The sequence below is a fragment of the Ambystoma mexicanum genome, chromosome 3q (assembly GCF_040938575.1).
Source record: "Ambystoma mexicanum isolate Mex_15411 chromosome 3q, UKY_AmexF1_1, whole genome shotgun sequence".
Taxonomy (NCBI): Eukaryota; Metazoa; Chordata; class Amphibia; order Caudata; family Ambystomatidae; genus Ambystoma; species Ambystoma mexicanum.
This window is the reverse complement of record NC_090926.1, coordinates 1286701019-1286719504: the sequence shown is the minus strand read 5'-3', so window position 1 is coordinate 1286719504 and position 18486 is coordinate 1286701019.

Below are 18486 nucleotides of genomic sequence, written 5' to 3'. Positions count from 1 at the left end.
CCCTGTTGCTGGGGTCAGAGAACCCTCATCTCTGCTTTATAGACAGCACTGGGGCTGGCCTGTCAATGGGGGTCAGAGACCCTCACCTCTGCTTCAGAGACAGCACTGGGGCTGCCCTGTCACTGGGGGTCAGAGACCCTCACCTCTGCTTCAGAGACAGCACTGGGAGCTTCCCTGTCACTGGGGTCAGAGAGCCCTCACCTCTGCTTCAGAGACAGCACTGGGAGCTGCCCTGTCACTGGGGTCAGAGAGCCCTCACCTCTGCTTCAGAGACAGCACTGGGAGCTGCCCTGTCACTGGGGTCAGAGAGCCCTCACCTCTGCTTCAGAGACAGCACTGGGAGCTTCCCTTCATTCGGTTCAGAGACCCCTCACCTCTGCTTCATAGACAGCACTGGGAGCTACCCTGTCACTGGGGTCAGAGAACCCTCATCTCTGCTTCAGAGGCAGCACTGGGAGCTGCCCTGTCACTGGGAACAGAGATCACTCACCTCTGCTGCAGAGACATCACTGAGAGCTGCCCTGTCACTGGGGTCAGAGACCCCCCTCACCTCTGCTGCAGAGACAGCACTGGAAGCTTCCCTGTCACTGGGACCATAGAGCCCTCACCTCTGGTTCAGAGACAGCGCTGGGAGCTGCCCTGTCACTGGGTTCAGAGAGCCCTCACCTCTGCTTCAGAGACAGCGCTGGGAGCTGCCCTGTCACTGGGGTCAGATAACCCTGACCTCTGCTTCAGAGACAGCACTGGGAGCTGCCCTGTCACTGGGGTCAGAGAGCTCTCACCTCTGCTTCAGAGACAGCACTGGGAGCTGCCCTGTCACTGGGGTCAGAGAGCCCCCTCGCCTCTGCTTCAGAGACAGCACTGGGAGCTGCCCTGTCACTAGGGTCAGAGAGCCATCACCCCTGCTTCAGAGGCAGCACTAGGTGCTGCCCTGTCACTGGGGCCAGAGACCCTCACCACTGCTTCAGAGACAGCACTGGGAGCTGCCCTGTCACTGGGGTCAGAGAGCCCCCTCGCCTCTGCTTCAGAGACAGCACTGGGAGCTGCCCTGTCACTGGGGTCAGAGAGCCATCACCCCTGCTTCAGAGACAGCACTGGGAGCTGCCCTGTCACTGGGGTCAGATACCCTCACCACTGCTTCAGAGACAGCACTGGGAGTTGCCCTGTCACTGGGGTTAGAGACCCTCACCTCTGCTTCAGAGACAGTGCTGGGAGCTGCCCTGTCACTGGGGTCAGATAACCCACACCTCTGCTTCAGAGACAGCACTGGGAGCTGCCCTGTCACTGGGGTCAGAGAGCACTCACCTCTGCTTCAGAGACAGCACTGGGAGCTGACCTATCACTGGGGACAGAGAGCCCCCTCGCCTCTGCTTCAGAGACAGCACTGGGAGCTGCCCTGTCACTGGGGTTGATGAGCCCTCACCTCTGCTTCAGAGACAGCACTGGGAGCTGCCCTGTTACTGGGGTCAGAGAGCCCCCACCTCTGTTTCAGAGACAGCACTGGGGCTGCCCTGTCACTGGGGGTCAGAGACCCCCATCTCTGCTTCAGAGACAGCACTGGGAGCTGCCCTGTCACTGGGGCCAGAGAGGCCCCACCTCTGCTTCAGAGCAGCACTGGGAGCTGCCCTGTCACTGGGGTCAGAGAGCTTTCACCTCTGCTTCAGAGACAGCACTGGGAGCTGCCCTGTCACTGGGGTCAGAGAGCTCTCACCTCTGCTTCAGAGACAGAACTTGGAGCTGCCCTGTCACTGGGGTCAGAGAGCCCCCTCGCCTCTGCTTCAGAGGCAGCACTGGGAGCTGCCCTGTCACTGGGCTCAGGGACCCCTCACCTCTGCTGCCGAGACAGCTCTGGGAGCTGCCCTGTCACTGGGGTCAGAGTGCCATCACCCCTGCTTCAGAGACAGCACTGGGAGCTGCCCTGTCACTGGGGTCAGAGACCCTCACCACTGCTTCAGAGACAGCACTGGGAGCTGCCCTGTCACTGGGGTCAGAGACCCTCACCTCTGCTTCAGAGACAGTGCTGGGAGGGAGCTGCCCTGTCACTGGGGTCAGATAACCCTCACCTCTGCTTCAGAGACAGCACTGGGAGCTGCCCTGTCACTGGGGTCAGAGAGCACTCACCTCTGCTTCAGAGACAGCACTGGGAGCTGACCTATCACTGGGGACAGAGAGCCCCCTCGCCTCTGCTTCAGAGACAGCACTGGGAGCTGCCCTGTCACTGGGGTCGGTGAGCCCTCACCTCTGCTTCAGAGACAGCACTGGGAGCTTCACTTCATTGGGGTCATAGACCCCCCACCTCTGCTTCAGAGACAGCACTGGGGGCTGCCCTGTCACTGGGGTCAGAGACCCCCCTCACCTCTGCTGCAGAGACAGCACTGAGATCTGCCCTGTCACTGGGGTCAGAGACCACCCTCACTTCTGTTGCAGAGACAGCACTGGGAGCTGCCCTGTCACTGGGGTCAGAGAGCCTCCACCTCTGCTTCAGACACAGCACTGGGAGCTGCCCTGTCACTGGGGTCAGAGAGCCCTCACCTCTGCTTCAGAGACAGCACTGGGAGCTTCCCTTCATTGGGGTCATAGACCCCCCACCTATGCTTCAGAGGCAGCACTGGGAGCTGTCCTGTCACTGGGGTCCGAAACCCCTCACCTCTGCTGCAGAGACAGCACTGGGAGCTGCCCTGTCCCTGGGATCAGAGAGCCCTCACCTCTGCTTCAGAGACTGCACTGGGAGCTGCCCTGTCACTGGGGTCGAGAGCTTTCACCTCTGCTACAGAGACAGCACTGGGAGCTGCCCTGTCACTGGGGTCCAAGAGCCCCCACCTCGCTGCAGAGACAGCACTGGAAGCTGCCCTGTCACTGGGGTCCGAGACCCCTCACCTCTGCTGCAGAGACAGCACTGGGAGGTGCCCTGTCACTGGGGACAGAAAGCTTCAGACACAGCACTGGGAGCTGCCCTGTCGCTGGGGTCAGAGAGCCCTCACATCTGATTCAGAGACAGCACTGGGAGCTTCCCTTCATTGGGGTCATAGACCCCCCCACCTCTGCTTCAGAGACAGCACTGGGAGCTGCCCTGTCACTGGGGTCAGAGGCCCCCCTCACCTCTGCTGCAGAGACAGCACTGAGAGCTGCCCTGTCACTGGGGTCAGAGACCCCCCACACCTCTGCTGCAGACACAGCACTGGGAGCTGCCCTTTCACTGGGGTCAGAAAGCCCTCGCCTTTGCCTCAGAGACAGCACTTGGAGCTTCCCTTCATTGGAGTCATAGACCCCCCACCTCTGCTTCAGAGACAGCACTGGCATCTGTCCTGTCACTGGTGTCAGAGACCCCCCTCACCTTTGCTGCAGAGACAGCACTGGGCGCTGCCCCGTCACTGGGGTCAGTGAGCCCTCGCCTCTGCATCAGACACAGCACTGGGAGCTGCCCTGTCGCTGGGGTCAGAGAGCCCTCACCTCTGCTTCAGAGACAGCACTGAGAGCTTCCCTTCATTGGGGTCATAGACTCCCCATTTCTGCTTCAGAGACAGCACTGGGAGCTGCCCTGTCACTGGGGTCGATGAGCCCTCACCTCTGCTTCAGAGACAGCACTGCGAGCTGCCCTGTCACTGAGGTCAGAGAGCCCCCACCTCTGCTTCAGAGACAGCACTGGGAGCTGCCCTGTCACTGGGGCCAGAGAGCCCCCACCTCTGCTTCAGAGCAGCACTGGGAGCTGCCCTGTCACTGGGGTCTGAGAGCCCTCACCTCTGCTTCAGAGATAGCACTGGGAGCTTCCCTTCATTCGGGTCAGAGACCCCTCAGCTCTGCTTCAGAGACAGCAGTGGGGACTACCCTGTCACTGGGGTCAGAGAACCATCATCTCTGCTTTATAGACAACACTGGGAGCTGCCCTGTCACTGGGCTCAGAGACCGCTCACATCTGCTGCAGAGACAGCACTGAGATCTGCCCTGTCACTGGGGTCAGAGACCCCCCGCACCTCTGCTGCAGAGACAGCACAGGGAGCTGCCCTGTCAATGGGGTCAGAGAGCCCTCACCTCTGCTGCAGAGACAGCGCTGGGAGCTGCCCTGTCACTGGGGTCAGATAACCCTCACCTCTGCTTCAGAGACAGCACTGGGAGCTGCCCTGTCACTGGGGTCAGAGAGCCCTCACCTCTGCTTCATAGACAGCACTGGGAGCTTCCCTTCATTCGGGTCAGAGACCCCTCACCTCTGCTTCAGAGACAGCACTGGGAGCTGCCCTGTCACTGGGGTCAGAGAGCTCTCACCTCTGCTTCAGAGACAGCACTTGGAGCTGCCCTGTCACTGGGGTCGGAGAGCCCCCTCGCCTCTGCTTCAGAGGCAGCACTGGGAGCTGCCCTGTCACTGGGGTCGATGAGCCCTCACCTCTGCTTCAGAGACAGCACTGGGAGCTGCCCTGTCACTGGGGTCAGAGAGCTCTCACCTCTGCTTCAGAGACAGCAGTGGGGGCTACCCTCTCACTGGGGTCAGAGAACCCTCATCTCTGCTTTATAGACAACACTGGGCGCTGCCCTGTCACTGGGCTCAGAGACCCCTCACCTCTGCTGCTGAGACAGCGCTGGGAGCTGGCCTGTCACTGGGGTCAGATAACCCTCACCTCTGCTTCAGAGACAGCACTAGGAGCTGCCCTGTCACTGGGGTCAGAGAGCTCTCACCTCATCTTCAGAGACAGCACTGGGAGCTGCCCTGTCACTGTGGTCAGAGAGCCCCCTCGCCTCTGCTTCAGAGGCAGCACTGGGAGCTGCCTTGTCACTGGGGTCGATGAGCACTCACCTCTGCTTCAGAGACAGCACTGGGAGCTGCCCTGTTGCTGGGGTCAGAGAACCCTCATCTCTGCTTTATAGACAGCACTGGGAGCTGCCCTGTTACTGGGGTCAGAGAGCCCCCACCTCTGCTTCAGAGACAGCACTGGGGCTGGCCTGTCAATGGGGGTCAGAGACCCTCACCTCTGCTTCAGAGACAGCACTGGGGCTGCCCTGTCACTGGGGGTCAGAGACCCTCACCTCTGCTTCAGAGACAGCACTGGGAGCTTCCCTGTCACTGGGGTCAGAGAGCCCTCACCTCTGCTTCAGAGACAGCACTGGGAGCTGCCCTGTCACTGGGGTCAGAGAGCCCTCACCTCTGCTTCAGAGACAGCACTGGGAGCTGCCCTGTCACTGGGGTCAGAGAGCCCTCACCTCTGCTTCAGAGACAGCACTGGGAGCTTCCCTTCATTCGGTTCAGAGACCCCTCACCTCTGCTTCATAGACAGCACTGGGAGCTACCCTGTCACTGGGGTCAGAGAACCCTCATCTCTGCTTCAGAGGCAGCACTGGGAGCTGCCCTGTCACTGGGAACAGAGATCACTCACCTCTGCTGCAGAGACAGCACTGAGAGCTGCCCTGTCACTGGGGTCAGAGACCCCCCTCACCTCTGCTGCAGAGACAGCACTGGAAGCTTCCCTGTCACTGGGACCATAGAGCCCTCACCTCTGGTTCAGAGACAGCGCTGGGAGCTGCCCTGTCACTGAGAGCCCTCACCTCTGCTTCAGAGACAGCGCTGGGAGCTGCCCTGTCACTGGGGTCAGATAACCCTGACCTCTGCTTCAGAGACAGCACTGGGAGCTGCCCTGTCACTGGGGTCAGAGAGCTCTCACCTCTGCTTCAGAGACAGCACTGAGAGCTGCCCTGTCACTGGGGTCAGAGAGCCCCCTCGCCTCTGCTTCAGAGACAGCACTGGGAGCTGCCCTGTCACTAGGGTCAGAGAGCCATCACCCCTGCTTCAGAGGCAGCACTAGGTGCTGCCCTGTCACTGGGGTCAGAGACCCTCACCACTGCTTCAGAGACAGCACTGGGAGCTGCCTTGTCACTGGCGTCAGAGAGCCCCCTCGCCTCTGCTTCAGAGACAGCACTGGGAGCTGCCCTGTCACTGGGGTCAGAGAGCCATCACCCCTGCTTCAGAGACAGCACTGGGAGCTGCCCTGTCACTGGGGTCAGATACCCTCACCACTGCTTCAGAGACAGCACTGGGAGTTGCCCTGTCACTGGGGTTAGAGACCCTCACCTCTGCTTCAGAGACAGTGCTGGGAGCTGCCCTGTCACTGGGGTCAGATAACCCACACCTCTGCTTCAGAGACAGCACTGGGAGCTGCCCTGTCACTGGGGTCAGAGAGCACTCACCTCTGCTTCAGAGACAGCACTGGGAGCTGACCTATCACTGGGGACAGAGAGCCCCCTCGCCTCTGCTTCAGAGACAGCACTGGGAGCTGCCCTGTCACTGGGGTTGATGAGCCCTCACCTCTGCTTCAGAGACAGCACTCGGAGCTGCCCTGTTACTGGGGTCAGAGAGCCCCCACCTCTGTTTCAGAGACAGCACTGGGGCTGCCCTGTCACTGGGGGTCAGAGACCCCCATCTCTGCTTCAGAGACAGCACTGGGAGCTGCCCTGTCACTGGGGCCAGAGAGGCCCCACCTCTGCTTCAGAGCAGCACTGGGAGCTGCCCTGTCACTGGGGTCAGAGAGCTTTCACCTCTGCTTCAGAGACAGCACTGGGAGCTGCCCTGTCACTGGGGTCAGAGAGCTCTCACCTCTGCTTCAGAGACAGAACTTGGAGCTGCCCTGTCACTGGGGTCAGAGAGCCCCCTCGCCTCTGCTTCAGAGGCAGCACTGGGAGCTGCCCTGTCACTGGGGTCGATGAGCCCTCACCTCTGCTTCAGAGACAGCACTGGGAGCTGCCCTGTCACTGGGGTCAGAGAGCTCTCACCTCTGCTTCAGAGACAGCAGTGGGGGCTACCCTCTCACTGGGGTCAGAGAACCCTCATCTCTGCTTTATAGACAACACTGGGCGCTGCCCTGTCACTGGGCTCAGGGACCCCTCACCTCTGCTGCCGAGACAGCTCTGGGAGCTGCCCTGTCACTGGGGTCAGAGTGCCATCACCCCTGCTTCAGAGACAGCACTGGGAGCTGCCCTGTCACTGGGGTCAGAGACCCTCACCACTGCTTCAGAGACAGCACTGGGAGCTGCCCTGTCACTGGGGTCAGAGACCCTCACCTCTGCTTCAGAGACAGTGCTGGGAGCTGCCCTGTCACTGGGGTCAGATAACCCTCACCTCTGCTTCAGAGACAGCACTGGGAGCTGCCCTGTCACTGGGGTCAGAGAGCACTCACCTCTGCTTCAGAGACAGCACTGGGAGCTGACCTATCACTGGGGACAGAGAGCCCCCTCGCCTCTGCTTCAGAGACAGCACTGGGAGCTGCCCTGTCACTGGGGCCAGAGAGCACCCACCTCTGCTTCAGAGACAGCACTGGGAGCTTCACTTCATTGGGGTCATAGACCCCCCACCTCTGCTTCAGAGACAGCACTGGGGGCTGCCCTGTCACTGGGGTCAGAGACCCCCCTCACCTCTGCTGCAGAGACAGCACTGAGATCTGCCCTGTCACTGGGGTCAGAGACCACCCTCACTTCTGTTGCAGAGACAGCACTGGGAGCTGCCCTGTCACTGGGGTCAGAGAGCCTCCACCTCTGCTTCAGACACAGCACTGGGAGCTGCCCTGTCACTGGGGTCAGAGAGCCCTCGCCTCTGCTTCAGAGACAGCACTGGGAGCTTCCCTTCATTGGGGTCATAGACCCCCCACCTATGCTTCAGAGGCAGCACTGGGAGCTGTCCTGTCACTGGGGTCCGAAACCCCTCACCTCTGCTGCAGAGACAGCACTGGGAGCTGCCCTGTCCCTGGGATCAGAGAGCCCTCACCTCTGCTTCAGAGACTGCACTGGGAGCTGCCCTGTCACTGGGGTCGAGAGCTTTCACCTCTGCTTCAGAGACAGCACTGGGGGCTGCCCTGTCACTGGGGTCAGAGACCCCCCTCACCTCTGCTGCAGAGACAGCACTGAGATCTGCCCTGTCACTGGGGTCAGAGACCACCCTCACTTCTGTTGCAGAGACAGCACTGGGAGCTGCCCTGTCACTGGGGTCAGAGACCCCCCTCACCTCTGCTGCAGAGACAGCACTGGAAGCTTCCCTGTCACTGGGACCATAGAGCCCTCACCTCTGGTTCAGAGACAGCGCTGGGAGCTGCCCTGTCACTGAGAGCCCTCACCTCTGCTTCAGAGACAGCGCTGGGAGCTGCCCTGTCACTGGGGTCAGATAACCCTGACCTCTGCTTCAGAGACAGCACTGGGAGCTGCCCTGTCACTGGGGTCAGAGAGCTCTCACCTCTGCTTCAGAGACAGCACTGAGAGCTGCCCTGTCACTGGGGTCAGAGAGCCCCCTCGCCTCTGCTTCAGAGACAGCACTGGGAGCTGCCCTGTCACTAGGGTCAGAGAGCCATCACCCCTGCTTCAGAGGCAGCACTAGGTGCTGCCCTGTCACTGGGGTCAGAGACCCTCACCACTGCTTCAGAGACAGCACTGGGAGCTGCCCTGTCACTGGCGTCAGAGAGCCCCCTCGCCTCTGCTTCAGAGACAGCACTGGGAGCTGCCCTGTCACTGGGGTCAGAGAGCCATCACCCCTGCTTCAGAGACAGCACTGGGAGCTGCCCTGTCACTGGGGTCAGATACCCTCACCACTGCTTCAGAGACAGCACTGGGAGTTGCCCTGTCACTGGGGTTAGAGACCCTCACCTCTGCTTCAGAGACAGTGCTGGGAGCTGCCCTGTCACTGGGGTCAGATAACCCACACCTCTGCTTCAGAGACAGCACTGGGAGCTGCCCTGTCACTGGGGTCAGAGAGCACTCACCTCTGCTTCAGAGACAGCACTGGGAGCTGACCTATCACTGGGGACAGAGAGCCCCCTCGCCTCTGCTTCAGAGACAGCACTGGGAGCTGCCCTGTCACTGGGGTTGATGAGCCCTCACCTCTGCTTCAGAGACAGCACTCGGAGCTGCCCTGTTACTGGGGTCAGAGAGCCCCCACCTCTGTTTCAGAGACAGCACTGGGGCTGCCCTGTCACTGGGGGTCAGAGACCCCCATCTCTGCTTCAGAGACAGCACTGGGAGCTGCCCTGTCACTGGGGCCAGAGAGGCCCCACCTCTGCTTCAGAGCAGCACTGGGAGCTGCCCTGTCACTGGGGTCAGAGAGCTTTCACCTCTGCTTCAGAGACAGCACTGGGAGCTGCCCTGTCACTGGGGTCAGAGAGCTCTCACCTCTGCTTCAGAGACAGAACTTGGAGCTGCCCTGTCACTGGGGTCAGAGAGCCCCCTCGCCTCTGCTTCAGAGGCAGCACTGGGAGCTGCCCTGTCACTGGGGTCGATGAGCCCTCACCTCTGCTTCAGAGACAGCACTGGGAGCTGCCCTGTCACTGGGGTCAGAGAGCTCTCACCTCTGCTTCAGAGACAGCAGTGGGGGCTACCCTCTCACTGGGGTCAGAGAACCCTCATCTCTGCTTTATAGACAACACTGGGCGCTGCCCTGTCACTGGGCTCAGGGACCCCTCACCTCTGCTGCCGAGACAGCTCTGGGAGCTGCCCTGTCACTGGGGTCAGAGTGCCATCACCCCTGCTTCAGAGACAGCACTGGGAGCTGCCCTGTCACTGGGGTCAGAGACCCTCACCACTGCTTCAGAGACAGCACTGGGAGCTGCCCTGTCACTGGGGTCAGAGACCCTCACCTCTGCTTCAGAGACAGTGCTGGGAGCTGCCCTGTCACTGGGGTCAGATAACCCTCACCTCTGCTTCAGAGACAGCACTGGGAGCTGCCCTGTCACTGGGGTCAGAGAGCACTCACCTCTGCTTCAGAGACAGCACTGGGAGCTGACCTATCACTGGGGACAGAGAGCCCCCTCGCCTCTGCTTCAGAGACAGCACTGGGAGCTGCCCTGTCACTGGGGCCAGAGAGCACCCACCTCTGCTTCAGAGACAGCACTGGGAGCTTCACTTCATTGGGGTCATAGACCCCCCACCTCTGCTTCAGAGACAGCACTGGGGGCTGCCCTGTCACTGGGGTCAGAGACCCCCCTCACCTCTGCTGCAGAGACAGCACTGAGATCTGCCCTGTCACTGGGGTCAGAGACCACCCTCACTTCTGTTGCAGAGACAGCACTGGGAGCTGCCCTGTCACTGGGGTCAGAGAGCCTCCACCTCTGCTTCAGACACAGCACTGGGAGCTGCCCTGTCACTGGGGTCAGAGAGCCCTCGCCTCTGCTTCAGAGACAGCACTGGGAGCTTCCCTTCATTGGGGTCATAGACCCCCCACCTATGCTTCAGAGGCAGCACTGGGAGCTGTCCTGTCACTGGGGTCCGAAACCCCTCACCTCTGCTGCAGAGACAGCACTGGGAGCTGCCCTGTCCCTGGGATCAGAGAGCCCTCACCTCTGCTTCAGAGACTGCACTGGGAGCTGCCCTGTCACTGGGGTCGAGAGCTTTCACCTCTGCTACAGAGACAGCACTGGGAGCTGCCCTGTCACTGGGGTCCAAGAGCCCCCACCTCGCTGCAGAGACAGCACTGGAAGCTGCCCTGTCACTGGGGTCCGAGACCCCTCACCTCTGCTGCAGAGACAGCACTGGGAGGTGCCCTGTCACTGGGGACAGAAAGCTTCAGACACAGCACTGGGAGCTGCCCTGTCGCTGGGGTCAGAGAGCCCTCACATCTGATTCAGAGACAGCACTGGGAGCTTCCCTTCATTGGGGTCATAGACCCCCCACCTCTGCTTCAGAGACAGCACTGGGAGCTGCCCTGTCACTGGGGTCAGAGGCCCCCCTCACCTCTGCTGCAGAGACAGCACTGAGAGCTGCCCTGTCACTGGGGTCAGAGACCCCCCACACCTCTGCTGCAGACACAGCACTGGGAGCTGCCCTTTCACTGGGGTCAGAAAGCCCTCGCCTTTGCCTCAGAGACAGCACTTGGAGCTTCCCTTCATTGGGGTCATAGACCCCCCACCTCTGCTTCAGAGACAGCACTGGCATCTGTCCTGTCACTGGTGTCAGAGACCCCCCTCACCTTTGCTGCAGAGACAGCACTGGGCGCTGCCCCGTCACTGGGGTCAGTGAGCCCTCGCCTCTGCATCAGACACAGCACTGGGAGCTGCCCTGTCGCTGGGGTCAGAGAGCCTTCACCCTGCTTCAGAGACAGCACTGAGAGCTTCCCTTCATTGGGGTCATAGACTCCCCATTTCTGCTTCAGAGACAGCACTGGGAGCTTCCCTTCATTGGGGTCATAGACCCCCCACCTATGCTTCAGAGACAGCACTGGGAGCTGTCCTGTCACTGGGGTCAGATAACCCTCACCTCTGCTTCAGAGACAACACTGGGAGCTGCCCTGTCACTGGGGTCAGAGAGCCCTCACCTCTGCTTCATAGACAGCACTGGGAGCTTCCCTTCATTCGGGTCAGAGACCCCTCACCTCTGCTTCAGAGACAGCACTGGGGGCTACCCTGTCACTGGGATCAGAGAACCCTCATCTCTGCTTTATAGACAACACTGGGAGCTGCCCTGTCACTGGGCTCAGAGACCCCTCACTTCTGCTGCAGAGACAGCCCTGAGAGCTGCCCTGTCACTGGAGTCAGAGACCCCCCTCACCTCTGCTGCAGAGACAGCACAGGGAGCTTCCCTGTCACTGGGGTCAGAGACACCCCTCACCTCTGCTGCAGAGACAGCACAGGGAGCTGCCCTGTCACTGGGGTCAGAGAGCCCTCACCTCTGCTGCAGAGACAGCCCTGAGAGCTGCCCTGTCACTGGAGTCAGAGACCCCCCTCACCTCTGCTGCAGAGACAGCACAGGGAGCTGCCCTGTCACTGGGGTCAGAGACCCCCCTCACCTCTGCTGCAGAGACAGCACAGGGAGCTGCCCTGTCACTGGGGTCAGAGAGCCCTTGCCTCTGCTTCGGAGACAGCACTGGGAGTTGCCCTGTCACTGGGGCCAGAGAGCCCCCATCTCTGCTTCAGGAACATCACAGGGAGCTGCCCTGTCACTTGGGTCATTTAACCCTCACCTCTGATTCAGAGACAGCACTGGGAGCTGCCCTGTCACTGGGGTCAGAGAGCTCTCACCTCTGCTTCAGAGACAGCACTGGGAGCTGCCCTGTCACTGGGACCATAGAGCCCTCACCTCCGCTTCAGAGACAGCGCTGGGAGCTGCGTTGTCACTGGGGTCAGAGAGCCCTCTCGCCTCTGCTCCAGAGACAGCACTGGGAGCTGCCCTGTCACTGGGGACAGAGAGCCATCACCCCTGCTTCAGAGACATGACTGGGAGCTGCCCTGTCACTGGGGTCAGAGACCCTCACCACTGCTTCAGAGACAGCACTGGGAGCTTCCCTTCATTTGGGTCATAGACCCCCCCACCTCTGCTTCAGAGACAGCACTGGGAGCATCCCTGTCACTGGTGTCAGAGACCCCCCTCACCTCTGCTGCAGGGACAGCACTGGGAGCTGCCCAGTCGCTGTGGTCAGAAAACCCTCATCTCTGCTTTAATGACAGCACTGGGAGCTGCCCTGTCACTGAGGTCCGATAGCCCTCACCTCTGCTTCAGAGACAGCACTGGGAGTTGCCCCGTCACTGGGATCAGAGACGCCTCACCTCTGCTACGGAGACAGCACTGGGAGCTGCCCTGTCACTGGGGTCAATGAGCCCTCACCTCTGCTTCAGAAACAGCACTTGGAGCTGCTCTGTTGCTGGTGTCAGAGAACCCTCACTTCTGCTTCAGAGACAGCACTGGAGGCTGCCCTGTCACTGGGGGTCAGAGACCCTCACCTCTGCTTCAGAGACAGCACTGGGAGCTGCCCTGTCACTGGGGTCAGAGAGCCCTCACCTCTGCTTCAGAGACAGCACTGGAAGCTTCCCTTCATTCGGTTCAGAGACCCCTCACCTCTGCTTCAAAGACAGCACTGGGAGCTACCCTGTCACTGGGGTCAGAGAACCCTCATCTCTGCTTCAGAGGTAGCACTGGGAGCTGCCCTGTCACTGGGAACAGAGACCACTCACCTCTGCTGCAGAGACAGCACTGAGAGCTGCCCTGTCACTGGGGTCAGAGACCCCCCTCACCTCTGCTGCAGAGACAGCACTGGAAGCTTCCCTGTCACTGGGACCATAGAGCCCTCACCTCTGGTTCAGAGACAGCGCTGGGAGCTGCCCTGTCACTGGGTTCAGAGAGCCCTCACCTCTGCTTCAGAGACAGCGCTGGGAGCTGCCCTGTCACTGGGGTCAGATAACCCTGACCTCTGCTTCAGAGACAGCACTGGGAGCTGCCCTGTCACTGGGGTCAGAGAGCTCTCACCTCTGCTTCAGAGACAGCACTGGGAGCTGCCCTGTCACTGGGGTCAGAGAGCCCCCTCGCCTCTGCTTCAGAGACAGCACTGGGAGCTGCCCTGTCACTAGGGTCAGAGAGCCATCACCCCTGCTTCAGAGGCAGCACTAGGTGCTGCCCTGCCACTGGGGTCAGAGACCCTCACCACTGCTTCAGAGACAGCACTGGGAGCTGCCCTGTCACTGGGGTCAGAGAGCCCCCTCGCCTCTGCTTCAGAGACAGCACTGGGAGCTGCCCTGTCACTGGGGTCAGAGAGCCATCACCCCTGCTTCAGAGACAGCACTGGGAGCTGCCCTGTCACTGGGGTCAGAGACCCTCACCACTGCTTCAGAGACAGCACTGGGAGCTGCCCTGTCACTGGGGTTAGAGACCCTCACCTCTGCTTCAGAGACAGTGCTGGGAGCTGCCCTGTCACTGGGGTCAGATAACCCACACCTCTGCTTCAGAGACAGCACTGGGAGCTGCCCTGTCATTGGGGTCAGAGAGCACTCACCTCTGCTTCAGAGACAGCACTGGGAGCTGACCTATCACTGGGGACAGAGAGCCCCCTCGCCTCTGCTTCAGAGACAGCACTGGGAGCTGCCCTGTCACTGGGGTCGGTGAGCCCTCACCTCTGCTTCAGAGACAGCACTAGGAGCTGCCCTGTTACTGGGGTCAGAGAGCCCCCACCTCTGTTTCAGAGACAGCACTGGGGCTGCCCTGTCACTGGGGGTCGGAGACCCTCATCTCTGCTTCAGAGACAGCACTGGGAGCTGCCCTGTCACTGGGGCCAGGGAGCCCCCACCTCTGCTTCAGAGCAGCACTGGGAGCTGCCTTGTCACTGGGGTCAGAGAGCTTTCACCTCTGCTTCAGAGACAGCACTGGGAGCTGCCCTGTCACTGGGGTCAGAGAGCTCTCACCTCTTCTTCAGAGACAGCACTTGGAGCTGCCCTGTCACTGGGGTCGGAGAGCCCCCTCGCCTCTGCTTCAGAGGCAGCACTGGGAGCTGCTCTGTCACTAGGGTCGATGAGCCCTCACCTCTGCTTCAGAGACAGCACTGGGAGCTGCCCTGTCACTGGGGTCAGAGAGCTCTCACCTCTGCTTCAGAGACAGCAGTGGGGGCTACCCTCTCACTGGGGTCAGAGAACCCTCATCTCTGCTTTATAGACAATACTGGGCGCTGCCCTGTCACTGGGCTCAGAGACCCTCACCTCTGCTGCCGAGACAGCGCTGGGAGCAGGCCTGTCACTGGGGTCAGATAACCCTCACCTCTGCTTCAGAGACAGCACTGGGAGCTGCCCTGTCACTGGGGTCAGAGAGCTCTCACCTCTGCTTCAGAGACAGCACTGGGAGCTGCCCTGTCACTGTGGTCAGAGAGCCCCCTCGCCTCTGCTTCAGAGGCAGCACTGGGAGCTGCCTTGTCACTGGGGTCGATGAGCACTCACCTCTGCTTCAGAGACAGCACTGGGAGCTGCCCTGTTGCTGGGGTCAGAGAACCCTCATCTCTGCTTTATAGACAGCACTGGGAGCTGCCCTGTTACTGGGGTCAGAGAGCCCCCACCTCTGCTTCAGAGACAGCACTGGGAGCTGCCCTGTCACTGTGGTCAGAGAGCCCCCTCGCCTCTGCTTCAGAGGCAGCACTGGGAGCTGCCTTGTCACTGGGGTCGATGAGCACTCACCTCTGCTTCAGAGACAGCACTGGGAGCTGCCCTGTTGCTGGGGTCAGAGAACCCTCATCTCTGCTTTATAGACAGCACTGGGAGCTGCCCTGTTACTGGGGTCAGAGAGCCCCCACCTCTGCTTCAGAGACAGCACTGGGGCTGGCCTGTCACTGGGGGTCAGAGACCCTCACCTCTGCTTCAGAGACAGCACTGGGGCTGCCCTGTCACTGGGGGTCAGAGACCCTCATCTCTGATTTATAGACAACACTGGGAGCTGCCCTGTCACTGGGGTCAGAGACCCCTCACCTCTGCTGCCGAGACAGCGCTGGGAGCTGCCCTGTCACTGGGGTCAGAGAGCCATCACCCCTGCTTCAGAGACAGCACTGGGAGCTGCCCTGTCACTGGGGTCAGAGACCCTCACCACTGCTTCAGAGACAGCACTGGGAGCTGCCCTGTCAGTGGGGTCAGAGACCCTCACCTCTGCTTCAGAGACAGCGCTGGGAGCTGCCCTGTCACTGGGGTCAGATAACCCTCACCTCTGCTTCAGAGACAGCACTGGGAGCTGCCCTGTCACTGGGGTCAGAGAGCACTCACCTCTGCTTCAGAGACAGCACTGGGAGCTGACCTATCACTTGGGACAGAGAGTCCCCTCTCCTCTGCTTCAGAGACAGCACTGGGAGCTGCCCTGTCACTGGGGTCGATGAGCCCTCACCTCTGCTTCAGAGACAGCACTGGGAGCTGCCCTGTTACTGGGGTCAGAGAGCCCACACCTCTGTTTCAGAGACAGCACTGGGGCTGCCCTGTCACTGGGGGTCAGAGACCCTCATCTCTGCTTCAGAGACAGCAGGGGGAGCTGCCCTGTCACTGGGGCCAGAGAGGCCCCACCTCTGCTTCAGAGCAGCACTGGGAGCTGCCCTGTCACTGGGGTCAGAGAGCTTTCACCTCTGCTTCAGAGACAGCACTGGGAGCTGCCCTGTCACTGGGGTCAGAGAGCTCTCACCTCTACTTCAGAGACAGCACTTGGAGCTGCCCTGTCACTGGGGTCGGAGAGCCCCCTCGCCTCTGCTTCAGAGGCAGCACTGGGAGCTGCCCTGTCACTGGGGTCGATGAGCCCTCACCTCTGCTTCAGAGACAGCACTGGGAGCTGCCCTGTCACTGGGGTCAGCGAGCTCTCACCTCTGCTTCAGAGACAGCAGTGGGGGCTACCCTCTCACTGGGGTCAGAGAACCCTCATCTCTGCTTTATAGACAACACTGGGCGCTGCCCTGTCACTGGGCTCAGAGACCCCTCACCTCTGCTGCCGAGACAGCGCTGGGAGCTGGCCTGTCACTGGGGTCAGATAACCCTCACCTCTGCTTCAGAGACAGCACTGGGAGCTGCCCTGTCACTGGGGTCAGAGAGCTCTCACCTCATCTTCAGAGACAGCACTGGGAGCTGCCCTGTCACTGTGGTCAGAGAGCCCCCTCGCCTCTGCTTCAGAGGCAGCACTGGGAGCTGCCTTGTCACTGGGGTCGATGAGCACTCACATCTGCTTCAGAGACAGCACTGGGAGCTGCCCTGTTGCTGGGGTCAGAGAACCCTCATCTCTGCTTTATAGACAGCACTGCCCTGTTACTGGGGTCAGAGAGCCCCCACCTCTGCTTCAGAGACAGCACTGGGGCTGGCCTGTCACTGGGGGTCAGAGACCCTCACCTCTGCTTCAGAGACAGCACTGTGGCTGCCCTGTCACTGGGGGTCAGAGACCCTCACCTCTGCTTCAGAGACAGCACTGGGAGCTACCCTGTCACTGGGGCCAGAGAGCACCCACCTCTGCTTCAGAGCAGCACTGGGAGCCGGCCTGTCACTGGGGTCAGAGAGCTTTCACCTCTGCTTCAGAAACAGCACTGGGAGCTTCCCTTCATTCGGGTCAGAGACCCCTCACCTCTGCTTCAGAAACAGCAGTGGGGGCTACCCTGTCACTGGGGTCAGAGAACCCTCATCTCTGCTTTATAGACAACACTGGGAGCTGCCCTGTCACTGGGCTCAGAGACCCTCACCTCTGCTGCAGAGACAGCACTGAGAGCTGCCCTGCCACTGGGGTCAGAGACCCACCTCACCTCTGATGCAGAGACAGCACAGGGAGCTGCCCTGTGACTGGGGTCAGAGAGCCCTCGCCTCTGCTTCAGACACAGCACTGGGAGCTGCCCTGTCACTGGGGTCAGAGACCCCCTCACCTCTGCTTCAGAGACAGCACTGGGAGCTGCTCTGTCACTGGGGTCAGATGATCCTCACCTCTGCTTGAGAGACAGCACTGGGAGCTGCCCTGTCACTGGGGTCAGATAACCCTCACCTCTGCTTGAGAGACAGCGCTGGGAGCTGCCCTGACACTGGGGTCAGAGAGCTCTCACCTCTGCTTCAGAGACAGCACTGGGAGCTGCCCTGTCACTGGGGTCAGAGAGCCCTCACCTCTGATTCAGAGACAGCACTGGGAGCTTCCCTTCATTCGGGTCAGAGACCCCTCACCTCTGCTTCAGAGACAGCACTGGGGACAACCCTGTCACTGGGGTCAGAGAACCCTCATCTCTGCTTTATAGACAACACTGGGAGCTGCGCTGTCACTGGGCTCAGAGACCCCTCACCTCTGCTGCAGAGACAGCACTGAGAGCTGCCCTGTCACTGGGGTCAGAGACCCCCCTCACCTCTGCTGCAGACACAGCACAGGGAGCTGCCCTGTAACTTGGGTCAGAGAGCCCTCGCCTCTGCTTCAGACACAGCACTGGGAGCTTCACTTCATTGGGGTCATAGACCCCCCACCTCTGCTTCAGAGACAGCACTGGGGGCTGCCCTGTCACTGGGGTCAGAGACCCCCCTCACCTCTGCTGCAGAGACAGCACTGAGATCTGCCCTGTCACTGGGGTCAGAGACCACCCTCACTTCTGTTGCAGAGACAGCACTGGGAGCTGCCCTGTCACTGGGGACAGATAGCCTCCACCTCTGCTTCAGACACAGCACTGGGAGCTGCCCTGTCACTGGGGTCAGAGAGCCCTCACCTCTGCTTCAGAGACAGCACTGGGAGCTTCCCTTCATTGGGGTCATAGACCCCCCACCTATGCTTCAGAGACAGCACTGGGAGCTGTCCTGTCACTGGAGTCCGAGACCCCTCACCTCTGCTGCAGAGACAGCACTGGGAGCTGCCCAGTCACTGGGATCAGAGAGCCCTCACCTCTGCTTCAGAGACTGCACTGGGAGCTGCCCTGTCACTGGGGTCGAGAGACTTCACCTCTGCTACAGAGACAGCACTGGGAGCTGCTGCCCTGTCACTGGGGTCCAAGAGCCCTCACCTCGCTGAAGAGACAGCACTGGAAGCTGCCCTGTCACTGGGGTCCGAGACCCCTCACCTCTGCTACAGAGACAGCACTGGGAGGTGCCCTGTCACTGGGGACAGAGAGCTTCAGACACAGCACTGGGAGCTGCCCTGTCGCTGGGGTCAGAGAGCCCTCACATCTGATTCAGAGACAGCACTGGGAGCTTCCCTCATTGGGGTCATAGACCCCCCACCTCTGCTTCAGAGACAGCACTGGGAGCTGCCCTGTCACTGGGGTCAGAGGCCCCCCTCACCTCTGCTGCAGAGACAGCACAGAGA